Genomic DNA, 21,805 nt, shown 5'->3' with positions numbered 1-21,805 from the left:
GTGATTGTACGTAAAGATACTTTTTCCTTTTTTAATACTTTTTCCATGTTGTATATTTCATGCTTTATCTTTTGACGAATTTTATATATATGTGGTGTGTTTGTTATTGCCATAAGTTTTGCTTTACATTTTTTGATATTTAATTTTTTGCAGAGTATATTTCTGTGTCTTTTGTATCCACATTTTCATGTGATTGATTTAACTGCCTTATTTTGTTTAACTAACTTAGGAATTAATTTACTTGTATATCCTTTCAATCAAATTTTGTTACTTAACAATTTCAATTTTACTTGAATAATTTTTTGATTAATTAATAAATTAATTTCTGATTTAATTTTGACTGATGATTAATTCAGATTTAATCCAATTTTGTTTTGTTTTCAAGTAATAATAAATTTCCCTGAGACTGTTAATGTCATGTATAATCTTTGAATTTAGAAATAAATTTTTGTATTTAAAATTATTATATCAGTTTCATTTGGTTGACCCACCAGTAATTTTGATTTGAATTAGAGATAGAGTGGTAAGTGAGATGTTTTCCTTCAAGTAAGTGAAGTGAGCTCGAACCAGGGAAATAAAAATACTTAGACTTTTTATAATGTTATTGGAGTGATGCCCTTTGATTTTACCTCACACCTATTTTAATGAACTTTTCATGATTGATAAGTTTTATAAGTGATCACTGTTACCTTTAGAGAAATCAGTCGTTTTGTATGTGTGATGAGGATTCAGGTGTCTGGCTGTTGTGAGGTAACTATAACTGTCGAATAAATGGTAAGTTTGGTAATCAAATATCAAGCGCTTAGATACCAGGTTTAATCTGAAGATCTGACACTGGACACTTGTCACCATATATATATATATATATATATATATATATATATATATATATATATATATATATATACATATATATATATATATATATATATATATATATATATACATATATATATATATATATATATATATATATATATATATATATATATATACATACATATATATATATACATATATATATATATATATATATATATATATATATATATATATATATATATATATAGCTTAATGATAAATAATATTGCCAAGACCAGGAAGAACATTCTTTGTGTACAAGCTTTCGAGTTGTATAAAAACCTCATCATCAGGCTGAAAAACCAAGGATGAGAATTAATAAAATTACAATAAAATGAATTGTCATAATAAATCTTCATCCAAAAATACTAACGAAATATAAAATGAACAAGTAAATACAAACTAAAAGGGTGAGACGTAAAATAACGAAAAATTAAAAACACAAACATAAAAATATGAAAATAAAACTAAAGAGAAATGTAAACAAACTACCACTCACAAAGTAAAATATTTAACGACCTAATTGAGTACCTACTATGAAATTACACGATAGCTAGTTGAATACCAGACGAGTTGTTCAATTCTGGCTTCATCTTGTTAATAGTCAGCGACTCTGAAATTAAAAGGTCCAGTCTATTTGAACAAAAAGACAGTACCCGAAAATCCAGGTCAGTGAAAGGATGGTCCTGTGCTAAACTGTGTTCTCTAATGGCAGAAAAGGGTGGTTTGGAAAAAGGAAACCTAGTTCTAATAGAAAGACCTCTGTGTTCCAAAATTCTGTGTCTGAGCCAGCGGGAACTAGATCCCACGTATCGCAGACCACACTGCGAACAAGTGAACAAGTAAACGACACAGGAATTAAGGTCCACAGGCAGAGTAGGCTTCCCTCTCAAAAGTGATCTTATTGTAAAAGGATTACAGAAAACAAACCGGAAACTGATTTGAGGGAAACAATGCTTAAGTATTTCTTGTAACTTTTTTCGGACCATATAGCTACTATGACCAAGGTAAGGCAATTTAATGTACTTTACATCTTTACTAGCAGTACTGTACACCGGTCTGGGACAAAACTTTTTATTTAAAAATTTTTCAGAATTTTGTAAAATATAAAAATGGGATATGAGTACTGTCTTTTTGTTCAAATAGACTGGACCTTTTAATTTCAGAGTCGCTGACTATTAAAAAGATGAAGCCGGAATTGAACAACAACTCGTCTGGTATTCACCTAGCTATCGTGTAATTTCATAGTAGGTATTCAATTAGGTCGTTAAATATTTTACTTTGTGAGTGGTAGTTTGGTTACATTTCTCTTTAGTTTTATTTTCATATTTTTATGTTTGTGTTTTTAATTTTTCGTTATTTTACGTCTCACCCTTTTAGTTTGTATTTACTTGTTCATTTTATATTTCGTTAGTATTTTTGCTGAAGATTTATTATGACAATTCATTTTATTGTAATTTTATTGATTCTCATCCTTGTCGGTTTTTTCAGCCTGATGATGAGGTTTATACCTCGAAAGCTTGTACAATAAAGAATGTTTCTTCCTGGTCTTGGCAATATTATTTATCATTAAGCTAAGATTTCAAGTAGCATATAATAATTACTGAGAGTATATATATATATATATATATATATATATATATATATATATATATATATATATATATATATATATATATATTTATATATACATATATATATTTATATGTCTATATATACATATATAAATATTTATATGTCTATATATAATTATATATATAAATGCAAAAGAAATATAGCACAGCGACAAAAGCGGAAAGTTGAAGGACAGCTTCTGCTCTTCTCCGGCGCTTGAAGAACTAAGACATAATAATAATAGTTTGAAAAGTCCGTTTTAACCAATGGAGAGAGATGGAGGAGTGGAGGGTTAAGATTAGCTCATACAATGAGCAATAATGCTCGATGGAGCCGTTTATTCAATAGCATATTTCCAGATGACTTATTGTAAACGAAATTAACAATGTTCAAACTTAAGGATTTCTGGTTTCATTTTATAACTTACTGTAGAACATATATCAAGTTAAAACAGATATTTTGAGTTTTTATTGCGTTCGATCAGATTATAAGTTAATGAGACAAAATTTCTTGTAATAAAGATTTATTCGTGAATGTGAAATTACACGTTTGCAAATTTCAATTAACAATCACATAAGCACGAGCTTAATACACACTATAATACGAAGAAGCTTATTTTGCTAACAGTAACATAATGTATCAACAGGTGTTCTATCAACTGATGACAATATCAAGAGTAAGCCAAAATATGCAAATAGCTATAATCTATTGCCTGTTTTGCAGTACAGTGTTATTTTTATAGGAACATTCTGTAATTTATGGCTACCTATTAGATACATAACAAAATAAACAATAGTATTTATTGTACATGCAACGACTTGAAAAATTGTAGGCCTACGTAATTTAGCGGCCACTAGTTCTCAATATGATTGATTTTTCTATATACCAGAGAGAGAGAGAGAGAGAGAGAGAGAGAGAGAGAGAGAGAGAGAGAGAGAGAGAGAGAGAGAGATCCCACACAGCGAGCTCAGAGCCATTCGCAAAAATCAACAATTCGTAATCACTAAAATGCTGAAACTTGTCTCGTTTCGCTGGCTGTAAGATTGATGCGTTACATGAGCAATATCACCCACTGTAATTAGCTCTTTGCCATTACAAATAGGTAGAACCTTGGAGTTATATAATATAATGTTAACGTTAATTCCTTGAGACATAAAGCAAAATGTTAAAGACTTAATGATATATTGAAACCTTAGAGATATAAAATAGAATGCTAAGGCTTAATGAAATGTTAATAATATTACAACACCATAGTATAATAATCATATAACACTGAAGAAAATAATCCCATTCAACTGTATGCCTACGAGCAACTTTTTATGTAACCTTTCAATAGAATATGATTCCACATACTGTTATGTAACGTATGAATTCTTAAACTGGCAAAAAATATTTCAGTAATCACACATCGCCCTCTCCCCATCAAAATTTTCATGTTTTGCAACCACTTTTTATAATTCCATACATACATACATACATACATACATATATATATATATATATATATATATATATATATATATATATATATATATATATATATATATATATATATATATATATATATATATATATATATATACATATTACATTTACACGAAAATGAAAAGTAGTGTATCATAGTTGAACCAATGACCGTTCAACATGAAATTTTTTGCTAGGCAGAAAATGTGTTTATTGAAATATTTTTTTTTTTTGTCAATTTAAGAATCCGTACGTTACAGACAATATAATGCCACCATAGTCTTATTCTATGGAAGGGATACAGGAAGATCCACACTACACAATCAGCCGAATCACAAAAAAACACAAGTATACGAGGCATTATTATCATTCATAGTGAAGAGAACAAGTTTGTCAAAACATTATCAGGAAAATTACAACGATAACCAATCAATTTTTTCTATTTCAAGTATCATACCTCTGGCAGCTAAAAATTCCTAATCTACAACAGAAGACAGTGAAAACTATTCTATGACAAAAGTACTTATTATAATCCAAGCTTCAAACTGGAAAGGCTAAGGCAATATAACTGAGTTGATTACACGTAAATGAATCTTTAAACCATTGTACCTTCTACTGCATTTTCAAAGGTAAAACAATATATCGTGAGAGAAATATTATGGTCACATTCTTAAAAATCTAACATCCTTTTGGAAAACGGAGTTGTACACACACGCTCAGTGACCTAACATGACGAGCTGAAGTGGTCAAATTCAGTTCTCATGATAAATATAATTAGGTGTGACAAAGAGCCACCCATATCATGCCCTCATAATACGAGTATTAGGAGTATTATGAGCTGTATTTTCACTGAAATCCCTAAAAATCACAAAAGCATACAATCATTTTGAAAAGTATAATATGATGCACATTTCTTAAGAATCAAGCTCTATCTATAACTCAAAGTTCAGGTTGTTTCACATTAGCCTCAAAATCTCACTTGGATCCTCACTCATGGCACGGGCGATTGCCTCTTGAAACTCAAAGGCCCTCTCTGGTTTCCACCTGTACGCCACAAGATTTGTTATGAAGTAATCTTCTATGAATCCATTCTTTACATCTTGGGAGAGATAGCTCAAAATGGCTCTGTATCCTTCACGCAAACCCTTTTTCTTCAGTTCATCACAGTACTTAACTGCAATTCTCTTCGCGAAGAAAGACTGGAACTTGTACAGACGCTTCCAGTTCTGCTGAAGAGCCTTGAGTTTCACCATTCGGACCATGTCTCGTAGTTTAACCTCGGAATTAAGAAAATTCTTCTCTAACAAGCCAAAGGAGACACTGAAAAGTTGATCAGGATTGGGATACTTCTCAGAATTAGGTACCGCCATAGAAAAGGACATAATGGGAGATTTATTCTTGTTCAGTGTATCTATGTAAGCCCTCAAACATTTGGGGAGTTCACTGAGGGGCCTCAAGTCGGGACATTGTCCCCAAGTGCGAAACACTATTTGGGGCACAAAATCCATGGAAACCTTTTCTCCTGTAGCATACTCAATCTCTACAGTAAGGGCAACCAGTTGTTCCCTATATCTAATATCTGCATTAGATATGTTGAGACTATCTATTGCACGGGAAACAACAGTAAATAACTCTTGCCGAAGTTTTGCTGCATCCAAAAAGTTATCGCAGTCATTGAAGAATTTTTGGGCCAAGTGAGACTTCCATTCAAGGGTGAAGAATCCACTGGGATCTCGACATACAGTGAAATTATATGATTCGAAAGGATCACCCAGAATCATTGTTATATCAAAGTCAGTCTCTTCTTTCACAGCTAGTCCCTCAAAGGCGCTGCCACAATGAAGGCAATGTATGCAATAGCCATCAGGCTCGTCTGGTATAGCATCCCAGACCTTGTCCTTGAAATCTTCCGCTTTCCGCGCATTTTCTTTCACCTTCGGAACAATTTCCCTGTTTAATTTACCTAAAATGCTTCTAATTATGTCGTCAGATTTATCGGTATCCATTGCAGATTCTTGCACTAAATGTTAAAACAGGGAATTTCTGTCACCTGACTCCGAACTTCTACACAAAAGAAATGATAGACGCAAATGATAATATTCGACCCCATGAAACTTCAATTTATATAGTGCATGGTTTATCAATACATTGATATCAATCGAACAGGTCCAATACTTAGAAGAATGTACGTGTCCAGATCAATCATTTGTTACAATCTTATCACAACAGAGTCGTTGATTTCAATATAATCATTTTGAACTATACATCTAAAATCGATTTATCATATCAGTTAAACAGAGCGCATAATACAATAATATCCATTATAATGGCGGTACCGGAACCACGTTGCGGACAATTCGGCACAAGGATAATTTGGTGCCGGACAATTTCAGACAATTCAGTAACGGAAGGATTTTAAATAAACTACTCATTTGAATACAATCTCAGACCTGTCATGCCATTCATCGCTGAAGAGAAATTGATAGTAAGAAGGTTTAAACGCAATAGCAAGAAGGAAACCTCGCAATTGCACTAGAAAATAATTTTTAGAGAGTGGAAAGTCAGATATATGAACAGTTAATGCGAGAGAGGTTACTGTGCCGAAGGAACTGCAAAGACCCATAAGTAATGAGATATGAAACGATTATATAATATTCATTTGTATATTTAAGGCTTATCCTGTGGTCAATTATTTTTTTAAAATATTTTAATATTTAAGATATGACCAGAAGTTTGTAAATTTGGGAAAGTATATAATGAAAACAGTTTACCATAAACATAAAAGAAAATGCTGGTGGTTTAAAAACTACTGGCGTTGTGAAAATATTTGACTTCAACAGATAGCTGCAAGTTTAGTATTGTGTTCAGTAATATATGCAAAAATTCATTTTCCCCGTTTATTTTATTAAACATGAATTTTATTAGTAGTTTAAATTTTCTAAGCATTATAAATTGTCTTCTTTTTTACCACTGATAATTAAAATTAAACAATATATAAATATATATATATATATAAATGAAAGACAATTATTCTGTGTTTGTGTTTTCTTTTTAAATTCGTACAGAATCGGTACCGAATGGTTATTCTTCATTAATATCATTAAAATATCCAGAACTGAGTGTAATGTTATGATGGCATTATTTGAAACCAGGAGGTACAAACATGTATAATAACAAGTATAAATCAGAATGTCAGTCAAAGTTATTCTTGAGATGAGTAATGTTATGATTAATGTAAACCAGGAGGACCACAGAATGCATGGGAGATTAAGAGGAGCTGATTCTTAAAGTAAACTGCCAAATAATGGTAAAATTACAGAAGAGGTGAATCCCAAAATAGGCGAAGCAAGGATGGGAATATGACAAGTGCAAATGATAATGATGAAGTTGGTTTGAAGTTGATGTAAGCAGAGGTGTCTGAGGGAATTGTGAAGGTAACTGTACTTAACAGAAGAAGAGTGTGGATGTTGTGGACAGACAATAAAAAAAAAATGTTGAAGAAGTTGAGAAGAACTGTTTGTGTAGTGCATGCGGCATAAAGATAACTATGAGGGTGAGAAATGTGAAGATAAAATACCAGAAGTGAAAGGATGTATCAAAGGATTTTAAGATGATTCAGTCATGTGGAAAGAATGGGAGATGATAGGTTGGGGAAAAGCATGTGGTCTGGAAGTATTAGGAGCAAGGAGGGGAAGATGACCTAAAAATTGTAGTCAAAGGAAGGTTTCCTGTCTGGCCGTCTTCCATAGGCTCTATTTACAAATGGAACTTCTGCTATCATCTCTAAATCCAAGCTACTAGGGGACTGGTATTTGCTATTCTCTTTGCAGGGCCTGAAAATGCCCAGTCTCTTGAGTTGAAACGATGTCACGCAGCCAAGTAACAAAGGTACTTATTTCCTTGATGTGGAACTGACAAAGTAACTGATTTAATGTTTGTAAACTAAGAGAGCTCTTAATATTACTATAAAAACCACGCATTTACGTTGTTCTTTTTCTAAAGATTAAATTTAATATATAAATGAGTATATTTTCTATTTTCATAATTTAAAATTTTTGTCTTACCTTCAATAATTTTTTTATTCATGGGCATTCTATCTTGTGTCAGCTTTCTAAGTCAACGTTCTTTAAGGCAAGTTGTCTATGAATGTGTAATTGTAAGAGTGAAAAAAGTTAAGGTATCTGTCTGCATCATAAGAGCAATATTAATAATCTCTGCAGTTCGTAGCCTGCAATAAAAGTATCCTATGAAAATTTAGTGATTATAACACGAGCAAATGAAGAATAATAAATATTTCGGTAAAATTTCACCATTATTACATTTTGGACTTGAAAATTTAATTTTCTGACGCTCGTTTCATTCGCAGACGACCTAAACAACCACCCAATATTATGCACTAGGGCAAGGACCTGGTACCCTACATAAGGTTAGGTTAGGCTTGTTTGATTGGGTCATTTCCGAATGAAGCGATCGTCTAAAACATTCCATACACATTAAAACATGAGAAAATTATACTTTATAAGCTCAAAATGTGATAACGGTTTAAAGATAAGTTTGACCAATATTTCACAATTGCGGCGTTAACAAATAAAGTTCAGTTCAGTTCATCTGCATGAGCAAACCCTTTCCTATGCAACGGTGCTCCAGACTCTGGCATATCCTTCACTATATATTTAGCCTTTTATAATTTTCCTTTTCTACATATCACAACAGGGGAAAAATCTTTTCCTTTCGACACAGTACTCTTTGGATAGTAGCTAAAAATGCATTATCCAGTCTAGCAACTTTCCACACACTAAACAGATCACTGGTATTTGTGTACATGTTACGTCACAGTTGTCGTCAAGGTCGAAAGTCTTCATCTCACTCAACTCACGCGGCCAGAAAACGGGGTTTTGTCTATTGGCTTGAGGCGGATTTGGAGCCAGTCTGAGTTTGTGTACTTCAAAATATGATTTCACTGTCACAACAGCCAAGGTCACTGATCAAGATCATGTGCTACAAACATCGAGCCACATGTGATGCCTAGATTCTAGAAATCAGGAGCTTTTGCTACTTTAACTTTTTATCGCCATTTATTTTTTTTCAAAGCACTCTCAACAGTCATGGGTCCATGCACCAAACCAGACAACCTTTCATTGGCGTCTGGAATATATTATTTTCACAGTTACGAATTTTGCTTTCCATTCCGATTTCTTCTTTAATGCATTTTCCTGGTCTACATGAAATTAATTTTTATTTTCCATTTCAATGACAAGTAACAAAAATCACTCTCAACTTTCTATTTCTCTGCATTACCAAACTGCTTAGATAAATTCTCAGCCCTGCACCATACCAGACAACCTTTTCTTCAACACTTGTGGATTGCATCATTTTAAGACCCAGTTGCATAATAAGCAAAGTCCCAAATTTTCTTTCCACCAACCCATACTTTGTTTTCTTCTGACACACACGGATAGAAACAATTTTCAGCTCCAAGGACAGTGACTACATAAAATTAATTTCCGGAAAATAACGAAATAAAGAGTCAATAATCAAGAAACCAATATAATAATGGCTTCTTTTCAACATGACGAGGGGTTCTTTCCTTAAGTTTTATTTTCAGAGGGCAAACGCCCTATAAAACCTGCTGGATGAGAGGACGATGAAAGCTAAAAGCGCAAAGCAACCCACGAGGACATGAAATTAATTAATAAGCAATATTCCAAATTATTTTACATGTTTTCCCTCAACGAACACTGTGAATAAGGATCTATAAGAATTTTCAATTGTGGGAACAAGGGGGTTTATTGAAAGATGGCAAAAAAACTATAATTTTATTAGAATGATTAAAACAGAGAAATGATTACTCAGACCTCAAAAATTAACATAAATATATGAAAAAACAAAAACAACTATAACAAACAGTTCCTAATTAGGACAGAATACAACACTTTCAACGAATGCGGAAAACAGTTCCTAAGAGAGTATTTCTTGAGAAAATAACGTGATCAGATTAAAATTTGATTCCAGTTCACTGGGCTAACAAGGTCCACGAAACCAATTATAACAAAAACAATGTATTTATATTCAAAGAATGACAAGGGGAATATTGCTGAAGAACAGCAGAAAACTATATCCAGTTTTTCTTTTCGTAATCCAAATATTAAAATTTCTTGAAAAGAATAACGTGTCGCCAAGGCTCCCAGACAACACCTCTGGAGAGACTCGTTATGGACACACAAAGAGAGAGAGAAAAGAAAGATTAGAAACGAAAAACCAGACAATAGATGGCGGGAGGGTAACTAAGGGGAGGAACTAAAAATTAATCAAAATTATTGCCTTTGGTAAACCAATAAGGACGTTACAGTGGATACTGCGCTGGGATCTTCACTTCCTTATTGGGACTCGTCTACCTGTGCTTGCGACAATCATCTTGCTTTCAAGTGTTCATATTTAGTTGCAAAGAATGCAAGGGGGGTGGGGGAGTTGACCTCATTCAGACATAAATGCTTTAACGCCGAGGAAGAAACCGAGAGGGACTGATTGAGTTCAGATTTTCTGCAAATTTTCCAAATTTTTGTAACCGATGGGTGTTGCATTAAAAATTTTGTGATTTATTCTAACAGAAATGGCTCCTTATCATTATCTGCCTGTGTTTTTTTAGAAAATGGCTCTGTCATTATCATACATCTGTCTTTCTTTTTTACAATAGGTTTTCCTTCTATCCATTCTTTTTGCTTTAGCTTGCCAAGCATTCTAATCGTGTAACAAGACGAATACGAAAAACTGTTGTATGTTTCGTTTTGAAGACGATTTCCATAATGATTTGGTATAAATTCCCTGGCTTTTCCAGACAAGGATGCGTTTATCATGTCTCTCAATATCGCCATCTGTTTGTTTTTCAACATCTTTATGGTTGCAGGAAGGAGAGAATTTAGAAAAAGTCCAGAGGACATAAGAGCAAAGTTTCTGATAACTGAGGTCGTGAATAGAGTGTGTGTGGAACTCAATGGTTCTTTAAAATGATTTCAGAAGAACAGTTAGTATCTGATCGATATAGACAAAGTCCAGGTTTCTGATTAGGACCAGCCTGGAAAGAGAACTGGTAAAATTTTCAGATGGGAAAAAATTTGCAGAAATGTGGAAGAACGTAAGTGGTGTTTGGGAATACATGTAACAGATCACTGTTGGCTGAGAGAAGAGGTAAATCATTCTTTAGGTGTAGTAGGGAATGCAGCATTATTTATGAAAAGAGTGAGGAATGCAGCATTATTTATGAAAAGGGTGAGGGCCCGTGACAACAAGAGACATCAGAGACAGTTCCATCTGCAGTTTCTTAGGAGAACATCAGTTGAGACAGTTCAGGTCTCAATCTGGGAATTCTCAGGAGGAATCTTGACAGTGGGTTCGGTTAAAGTGACTTTTTTTTTAAAGGACATATCCACTCCAAGGTCTCAATCACGTTATATATATATTTATCATGAAACTGTTTGTTTGGGGTTGCACCCCTTAAACCTGCCTTGGTGCATTATGTTAGTATTTTTCCTAAAATCATATTTTGTATATTTAATTGTAAGATTCCCAGTGGTACATTTGTACTCTTCAGTTCGTTATTTGGGCCTCCTACGCTTGTTTAGTGTTGGATCTGAGAGAATAGCCAGTTCTGCGCAATGCATGATGTAATCTGCATTGAGGTTACACAATGTCCTGACTATTTTTTTTTAATTTCCCCTTTTTTGTAAGCGCTTTGTTTCATTCCTGGCTTGGGATATTGAGCCGTGAAAGGGAATCACCCATTTATTTCATCTGATATTCAAACGGAGATTCTATCAAAATTATATCACAATTGTTTTTCATTGGTTTTTCATCCTCAATTTTTTTGTTGGGTACACATTAAATCTAGTATGGATAGTTTTAAAAATCCTCCTGAATTTTTGGGGGTACAGATTGGAATCTCTCAGTGTTGAGTAAGAAGCATTTGTTGAGTTGTGCCGTTGGTTGGGAATTAGATTCCCGCAAAATAGATTTATTAGGCAGAAGGTTGACCAGGAAATGGAAGAGGCTGAAAAAGTTAGGAATGAAGATAGTGAGAATGAGAGTGTTCACTAGGATAATGGTTCTGTTTTAAACTGGTGGATGAATATTAAATACAATTTGATTTTTTGAAAAAGAGTCATTATTTCATCATAAACGTGTGGAATTGAGAAAACTAGAGTTTGAAGAGAATGAGAGGGTCACGAGTTGGAAATGGCCAACTTGAAACTAGAATGGCTAGGTTGACCAACCCCTAAATTTATGCGGCACTCAAAGTGGTGCCAGTTTTGATGAAGCCAGTGTGCCAGATATAGCTTCTCGTTTGTCCTATATGGATATATCCAGTGCCGGTTAGTGGGTATATATATATATATATATATATATAATATATATAGGTTAAAAGCCTGGTTTTAGGCCTATGATATACCCGAGGCTTACCGTTTAAAATTTAGAAATAAGACCTCCTTTAGTTATTATGATGACGATAATCTTGATCTGGACTCCAGAGTATCATTTAGCAGGGGTTGGAGTGGCAGCCGAGTAAGAGTGTCTCTGAACATTCTCCTTTTCCCGTGATCATTTCGATTATCGCAGTATTTATATATATTTGGGTGTGATTTACTGTAACTAGCCTGGTGTATTTTTCTGGTTTTGCCTCCTTTCGTGCATTTTGTGGCTCTTCAAGCCAGTTATTAAACCTTTATTAATTTATTTATAATCATAACTGAAATAAGGCCTGTTGTTGTCTTTAGTGTAACTGTACATATTCATTATAACTTTGTAAGATATGAAAGGTTTTCCGTGTTTTATACTTATTTCTTTCTGTTTAGCATATTAGGTAGTGTTTATTTGTTGGCCGGCATATTGGATCGTTAAAGGACAATTGTTAGTTTCTTAGTTTTATGTTCTTGTATATGAATCACAGTCCTGTTTGTTTGATTAAAGTTCTTCTTGTCACTTAATATTTGAATGGTGTTGTAATAATAAATATACTTTTTCCTCTGTATATATATATATATTATATATATATATATATATATATATATATATATATATATATATATATATATATATATATATATATATATATATATATATATATATATATATATATATATATATATATATATATATATATATATATATATATATAATTGGGGTTTCATGAGCATTATACCCTCTTCACTAGAAAGGAGGACAAAGTTTGTTTCCTGGGTAATGTGGGTACATTCTGTTGAAGTACACTGGCCTCTGCTGACTTAAACAGAGAATCAAGTTATACAGAATTTATGCGACTGCGCTGAGTCGCGTTCAATCGCAGAAGCTGTGTGGCTTATACAGTAGTCTCATAAGTGAAAGAGGCTGGAAACTAATTATTACATCTTTTTCCTTCTAACGGTTTGTGTAATATTTCTGACATTGTCTATGAATGTGTATATATATATACTGTATATATATAAATATATATAATGTATGTTACCAAAAACAATTCCTTTCTCCCTCCTAGTTGCAGCCAACCACACTCGACCAACTGTCAAGTATTGAGGTTAGGGCCAATATCAACAAAACCATGACAGGATTTGACAAATCATGCTTATATACAGCAAGCTACCTCACTCGGGAATCGAACCCAGCACTGGTAAAGAAACTGGGTTCGATAACCGAACGTTCCCGATAGATTTCGGTAAATCTTCGTTAAATTCCATTGGTCCTCTGTTGACCTAAACAATGATAATTATGCACCTGGCAGGTAGGTGACTGTGACTAGTCGCGCCTAGCAGGGAGGAGGGAATAGGGGTGGTAACCGCATAGAAAGTCGTCATATACATAAATATATATATATATATATATATATATATATATATATATATATATATATATATATATATATATATATATATATATATATATATATATATATATGTGTATATATATACATATGCGCGCGTGTACAGTGTCTTCAAAGGTGTAACTTCTGACTTCATTTATCACCTACAATGAGGAAGAACTCCAAAAGAAATGTAGCACAGAGAAATACGAAGGCAGAAAGTTGAAGAACTGCTTTTGCTCTCTGCGCCTCTTGAGGAACTAAGACTTAATAATAATAATAATAATAATAATAATAATAATAATAATAATAATAATTTGAAAAGTCTGTTTTAACCAATGGAGAGAGATGGAGGAGTGGAGGGTTAAAGTTAGCTCATGCAATGAGCAATAATGCTCGATGGAGCCGTTCATTCACTAACATATTTCCAGATGACTCATTTAAAGGAAAATTGACTTTTTTCAATGTTAAGGATTTCTGGGTTCATTTTATAAGTTACTGTAAAACATATATCAAGTTAAAATAGATATTTTGACTTTTAATTGCCTTTGATCAGATCACATGTTAATGAAAACAAATTTCGTGCAATAAAAATTTATTCGTGAATGTGAAATAACACGTTTGCAAATTACAATTAACAATCATAGAAGCAAGAGCTTGATACACACTATTATACTAATAAACTTATTTTGCTAACAGTAACATTATATATCAACAGCTGGCCTTTTGTCAACTAATGACAATATCAAGACTAACCTTAAATATGCAAATGTCTATATTTTATTGCATGTTTTGAAGTATTACTTTCATAGACACATTCTGTAATTTATGAATATCTATTAAATACATACCAAAATACACAATAGTGTTTACTGAACATGCAACTTGAAAAATTGTTCGTGTTTTAACAGCCACTGGTTTTCAATATGATTGATTTTTCTATATACCAGAGAGAGAGAGAGAGAGAGAGAGAGAGAGAGAGAGAGAGAGAGAGATCCCATACAGTGAGCTCACTTAGAGCCATCATGAAAATCAACAATTCACAATCGCTAGAATGCTGAAATTAGTCTTGTTTCTCTGGCTGTAACACTGATACATTACATAGGAAATATGATTCACTGTAATTAGCTCTCGGCCATTACAAATTGGTACAAACTTGGAGTTATAAAACGAAATGCTAAGTATTAATAACACGTCAATTCCTTAGAGGCATCAAGTAAAATGTTAAGGGCTTAATGATATATTGAAACCTTAGAGATTTAAAATAGAATGCCAAGGCTTAATGACATGTTGATAATATTACTACACCATAGTATAAAAATTTAAAGCTGATGAAAACGATGCCATTTAATCATACACCTAAAAGTTACTCTTTCTGTAACCTTTCAATAGAATATGATTCCACATACTGTTCTGTAGCGCATAAATTCTTAAACTGACAAAAGATATTTCAGTAAATATACATCGCTCTCTCCACATCTGGCTTAACCATGATAAAACATATGTGTATATATATACATTACAAATATATATATATATATATATATAGATATATATATATATATAGAGAGAGATATATATATATATATAGATATATATATATATAATAAACAATTTACATACAAAATATGAAAAGTAGTGTATCATAGTTAAACCAGTGACTATAAAACATGAACATTTTTGTTTGGTAAAATACAAAACTTTTATTGAAATATTTCGTCAATTCAGTAATATATACGCTACAAAGCAATATATGTCATCATGGTCTTATTCTATGGAAGGGATACAGGAAGATCCACACTACACAATCAGCCGAATCACAAAAAACACAAGTATAGGAGGCATTATTATTATTCATAGTGAAGAGAACAAGTTTGTCAAAACATTATCAGTAAAACTACAACGATAACCAATCAATTCTTTTTACTTCAAGAATCATACCTCCGGCAGCTCAAAATTCCTATTCTATGATAGTAGGTAGTGAAAACTTATAGGTTGACAAAAGTACTTATTATGTTTCAAACTTCAAAATGGACAGGCTGAAACAATATAAGAGTTAACAAAACGCAACTGAATCCTCAAACCATTGTAACTCTACTGAAATTTCAAAGGTAAATCAATGTATGATATAATACACACACACTCAGTGACCTAACATGACAAGCTGAAGTCGTCAAAATCAGTTCTCATGATAAATTTAATTAGGTGTGACAAAGAGACACCCCTACCATGCCTTCAAAATACGAATAATATATCCTAAAGAAAACAGGGCACTTGTTTTCGATGAATTTCCTGAAAATCACAGACGCATACAATCATTTTGTGCAGTTTAATATGATGCACATCTCTTGAGAATCAAGCTCTATCTATAACTCAAAGTTCAGGCTGTTTCACATTAGCCTCAAAATCTCACTTGGATCCTCACTCATGGCACGGGCGATTGCTTCTTGAAACTCAAAAGCCCTCTCTGGTTTCCACCTGTACACCACAAGGTTTGTTATGAAGTAATCTTCTATGAATCCATTCTTTACGTCTTGGAGAGGTAACTCAAAATGGCTCTGTATCCTTCGCACAAACCCTTTTTCTTCAGTTCATCACAGTACTTAACTGCAATTCTCTTTGCGAGGAAAGATTGAAACGTGTACAGACGCTTCCAGTTCTGCTGAAGAGCCTTGAGTTTCACCATTCTGACCATGTCTCGTAGATTAACCTCGGAATTAAGAAAATTCTTCTCTAGCAAGTCAAAGGAGACACTGAAAAGTTGATCAGGATTGGGATAATTCTCAGAATCAGGTACCGCCATAGAAAAGGACATAATGGGAGATTTATTCTTGTTCAGTGTATCTATGTAAGCCCTCAAACATCTGGGGAGTTCACTGAGGGGCCTCAAGTCGGGACATTGTCCCCAAGTGCGAAACACTATTTGGGGCACAAAATCTATGGAAACCTTTTCTCCTGTAGAATACTCAATCTCCACAGTAAGGGCAACCAATTGCTCTCTATACCTAATTTCTGCATTATGTATGTTGAGACTATCTATTGCACGGGAAAAGACAGTAAATAACTCTCGCCGAAGTTTTGCTGCATCCAAAAAGTTGTTGCAGTCATTGAAGAATTTTTTGGCTAAAGTGAGACTTCCATTCAAGGGTGAAGAATCCACTGGGATCTCGACGTGTTGTGAAATTATATGATTCGAAAGGATCTCCCAGAATTATTGTTATATCAAAGTCAGTCTCTTCTTTCACAGCTAGTGCCTCAAAGGCGCTGCCACAGTGAAGGAAATGTATGTGATAGCCACCAGGCCCTTTTGGTATGGCATCGCAGACCTTGTCCTTGAAATCTTCTGCTTTCCTCGCATTTTCTTTCACCTTAGGAACAACTTCCCTGTTCAATTTGCCTAAAATGCTTCTAATTAGGCCGTCAGATTTATCGGTATCCATTGCAGATTCTTACACCGAGTTTTAAAAAGCAGGGAATTTCTATCGCCTGACTCTGAACTTCTGCACAAAAGAGATGACAGACACAATTGATAATATTCAACTCCATCAATCTTCAATTTATATAGTGCGTGATTAATCCATGCATTTATAACAATCGAACAGGTCCAATACGTATAGTAGAAGCCAGTACGTGTCCAGATCTATCATTTGTTACAATCTTACCACAACAGAGAGAAAAAACCACGTTGCTGTTTCAAAGTAATCTTATTTACTAAATTATCTCACAGTGTAACATTCGATCGTCTCATACTTACATTAGTTAATGCTACTGTAACAATGCACATAATATAATAATATCCATTATAATAGCATTAAAGATATCCAGAACTGAGCTTAATATAGTTCCAAATTCATTGACATTATTTGAACAGAGGTAGGTATTTTCAAACGTATAAACAAGTGTAAATGAAAGACACTTCTTCTGTCATACAAAGTACAGATATTTATGAGTAAACTGATAAATAATGGTAAAATTACAGAATAGGTCAGTTCCAAATTAGGCCAAAGGAAAGCGCTCAGAATATGACATTTGCAAAAGATAATTGATAGTAAGTTTGGTTTTAAAAGTTGAATACAGGCAGAGGTTAAAATGTGTGCAAATTAATTCTTGGGTTAAAAGAAGATGGGGAAGTGGATGTTGTGTATAAGTAAAAAAAAAAGTTGAAGATAATGAGAAGAACTGTTTGACCCATAAGTAATGTGGCATAAAGATTATTCTAGGGTGAGAAATGTAAAGATAAAATTCATTTGTATATTTAAAAAGGTTATTTTAAAGTATAAATTGGATGTATCAATTATTTTTAAAAAGATTTTAATATCAGTCATGTGGAAATGGAATGGCCAGATCATAGGTTTGGAAAGCACGTGATTTGGAAAGTATTAGAAGCAAGGAGGGAAGACGTTTACCATAAAAACGAAAATCAGTGGACGTTATGAAAATCTGACTCGTCTTCCAAAGCTCGACTTTATACAGATGGAACATTTTCAAATCTTGCAAGCTTTTAGGGGATTTTGTTGTTTTGGTATTGTTCTTTACAAAATTCATTTTCCCAGTTTATTTTAGTTCAAACGATTTCATGCAGCCAAGTTTAAATTTTTATTCCCATTGATAAATTGTCAAATTTTTCCACATAATTTAACTAATGCTCATGTTTGTAAACTTCAGAAAGCTCTTAATATTGGTAGAAAAAATCACTCATTAAAGCCTTGTTCTTTTCTAAAAGATTATATTTACACATAAATGAGTATATTTTCTATTCGTTAATTGAAATTTTTGTCTTGTCATTAATTTTTTTTTTCAGTCATGGGCATTCTATCTTGCGTCAGCTTTCTAAGTCAATGTTATTTTAAGCAAGTTGTCTATGAATGCGTAATTGTAAGAGCGAAGAAAAATAAAGGTATCTGCCAGCATCATAAGAGCAATATTAATAATCTATGTAGCTCGTAGTCTGCAATAAAAGTATCCTATGAAAATTACAGTGACTATAACACGAGCAAATGAAGATGATAAATATTTCAGTAAAATTTCACTGGTATTACATTTTGGACTTGAAAATGTAATTTTCTGGCGCTCGTTTCATTCACAGATGACCTAAACAACCACCCAATATTATGCACTAGGGTAAGGACCTGGTACCCTAAGTGAGGTTAGGTTAGGCATGGTTGGTTGGGTCATTTCGAACGAAGCGATCGTCTAAAACGTTCCAAAAACACATTAATACATAAGAAAATTCTAATTTATAAGCTCAAAATGTGATAACGGTTTAAAGTCAAGTCTGACCAATATTTCACAATTGCAGCGTTAACAAATAAAGCTCAATTTAGTTCATCTGCATGAGCAACCCCTTTCCTATGCAACGGTGCTCCAGACTTTGGCACATCCTTCACTACTATATTTAGCCTTTCTTAGTTTTCCTTTTCGTCCACATCTTACAATAGGAAAATGGCGTTTCCTTTCGACACAGTACTATTTAGATAGTAGCTGAAAATGCATTATCCAGGCTAAAACTTAAAAATAACATAACTAAAAATAAAAAAGAACACTGGTATTTGTATACATAAGTGATTCAGTCAAGTTGTCGCGCTAAGATAGGTTACGGCTATGTCCATTATTAGCAAATGCCAGACGACATAAAAATTGGTCAGATGATGTCTTCACCATCGCTCAACTCACATGGAACTTCTGGTCAAGAAAACAGGACTTTGTCTATTCTCTTTGCAGGGCGGACATTCTTGGCTAGTTGAGTTTGATGTACTTCAGCCAAGTAACAAAAATTGATTTTACTGTCACCACAACCACTGATAAAGATTCAGTGTGTTTGTAAACATCGAGCCACTCTTATATTACTATAAAAAACCAGCTGGCCTATGCATTGTTTTCGGAAATGATTAAATTTAATATATAATTGGCGTCAGTATATTTTCTTTTCAATAATTAAAATTTTTGTCTTATCTTTATTTTTTTTTCAAAGCAATTCTATCTTCTCTCAGCTTCCAACTTTCAATGTTCTTTTAACAACGTTGTCTATTTCTCTGTATTAAAAAGCTACTTGGATATTTTCTCAGAACTTCGCTAAACCAGACAACATTTTCTTCAACACTTGCGTTCTGATAAAAATTTATTTTAATACCATTATTACATTTTGGATTTGCAACCATTTTATTTTCTGACGCTCGTTTTCTTCTAGATGATAAACGACCACCTACTATCGGTAACGACATTATATTAACTTTTGTACAAATAGCCCGATACAATGACATGATTGTTAACAATTGCTAATGATCAAAAAAATTCAATAAAGGTAAAAAGGAAATTTATAGTTTATGAGCTCAAAATGGTATAACGGTTTTGGTTTTCGTTTTACCAAGATTTCACGTTAACAAATCTGAGTTCAATTCAGTTCAATTGCAGTAGATGCAAAGGTGCGCTTTCTTAAACAATTCGCTGTCCGACTTTGGTATACGACGACGCGAGACTAATAATTTAGCTTTTATAATTTTGCTTTGGAACAATATTTCTCCCTTGGAAAAATATTTTATCTTAGTTGATAATGTACATGTCATACCATTTGATAGTGTTCTTTTATATTTCTACCATGATGCAGCAGCAAATTGCCAAGAACTGTTATGGTAATGTAAGTTGCACCATGTTCAGCATGCATGTGGTTGCGTTGTACCACCACCTGTAGGATGATAAAATGTGTGATATTCTTCCATAAGTTTTTATGATGTCAAATCTTGAGTTACATGGCACTTATGCTGAGAATTTAAAGTCAGGCTAACCGCGTTGTGTTAACCTAGGCAAGAGGATATGGCCTGGGCTAATTAGGCTACTGCATGCTGTTTGGCAGAAGAATGATGTCCTAAATGAACTTTTGGATTACAGGGAAACCAGTCACAGAGGCGAGTTCTCGACTGGAAAGAAATATAATAGAAGGGAACAATTATGAAACGAACCAAACTCGACTTTTGCTTCTTTGAACGATGTTTCCTTCTGCCATTTACTTTCCAAGTATCAAAGAAACCATGAGAGTCATCCGTTCTATTCCTCAACCTTAACCTCAAGATTAAGATTCACCAGTCTACTACCTCAAGTGTCAGTCCCAGCTAAGGATAAGGTTACTAATTTTTATATTTTCATTGGCCCAAGCCAAGGCTAGAATTGCTATGTATAGTTTTAATTAATTCTCCTAAATGAATGGCAGCCTCCGAAATGAATGTAGGAGAGGAAACTTGACACAGCAGTTACAAGTAGTATTATTATACAATAATTGGAATACTTACATACACGGTTTGTTTTCAGCATCTCTCAATTATTAATCATATATCATGCTGCATGAGAGAACGATGAATGCTGAAAGGGCAAAGCAACCCACAAGGACATGAAAATAATTAATAAGCAAAGTTCCAAATTATTTTATATCCTTTCCATCAACGCATACTTTGAAAAGGATTGCGAACGGACACACACAAACAATTGCACAAACAGCTCGAAGGACAGAATGTACGAATGGCGAAAATTTTCCTGAGAAAGTATTTACTGGAAAATAACGAGAGATGGAGTCAGGGCTAACGTCACGAAACCAGTATAACAATGACAAGGTATTTATATTCAAAGAATGACAAGGGATTACTAGGAGAACGAAAATTATATAATTTTGTTTCGAGAGAGCAAATATAAAAAATTCTTGAAAAGAAGCGAGTCGCAGAGAGAGAGAGAGAGAGAGAGAGAGAGAGAGAGAGAGAGAGAGAGAGAGAGAGGTTTTATCTGCATTTGGTCAAGGCAGGACGTTAGGTCAGGCTGGGATCCTCACTTCCTTGTTGGACTCGTCTACCTGTGCCTGCGACAATCATCTTGCTTTCAAGCGTTCATATTTAGTTGCAAAGAACGCGGGCCGTGGCGGGGTGGGGCGGGGGAGCTGACCTCATTCAGACATGAATGCTTTACCGCCGAGGAAGAAACCGAGAGGAATTGATTGAGTTCAGATTTTCTGCAAATTTTCCAAATTTTTGTAACCGATGG

General features: G+C 33.5%; 1 protein-coding gene and 1 pseudogene across 27 annotated transcripts in view; both read right to left on the bottom strand.

The window, feature by feature from the left end:
- Positions 1-21,805, bottom strand: part of LOC136845263 (streptococcal hemagglutinin-like) — a 157,135-nt gene that overhangs the window by 76,330 nt on the left and 59,000 nt on the right. The window lies entirely within an intron of this gene.
- Positions 15,397-19,886, bottom strand: LOC136845262 (uncharacterized; annotated as a pseudogene).

Source organism: Macrobrachium rosenbergii, chromosome 13 (genome assembly GCF_040412425.1).
Source record: "Macrobrachium rosenbergii isolate ZJJX-2024 chromosome 13, ASM4041242v1, whole genome shotgun sequence".
NCBI lineage: Eukaryota > Metazoa > Arthropoda > Malacostraca > Decapoda > Palaemonidae > Macrobrachium > Macrobrachium rosenbergii.
The sequence above is the reverse complement of the archived record's forward strand: the minus strand, read 5'-3'. Positions and strand labels throughout refer to the sequence as shown.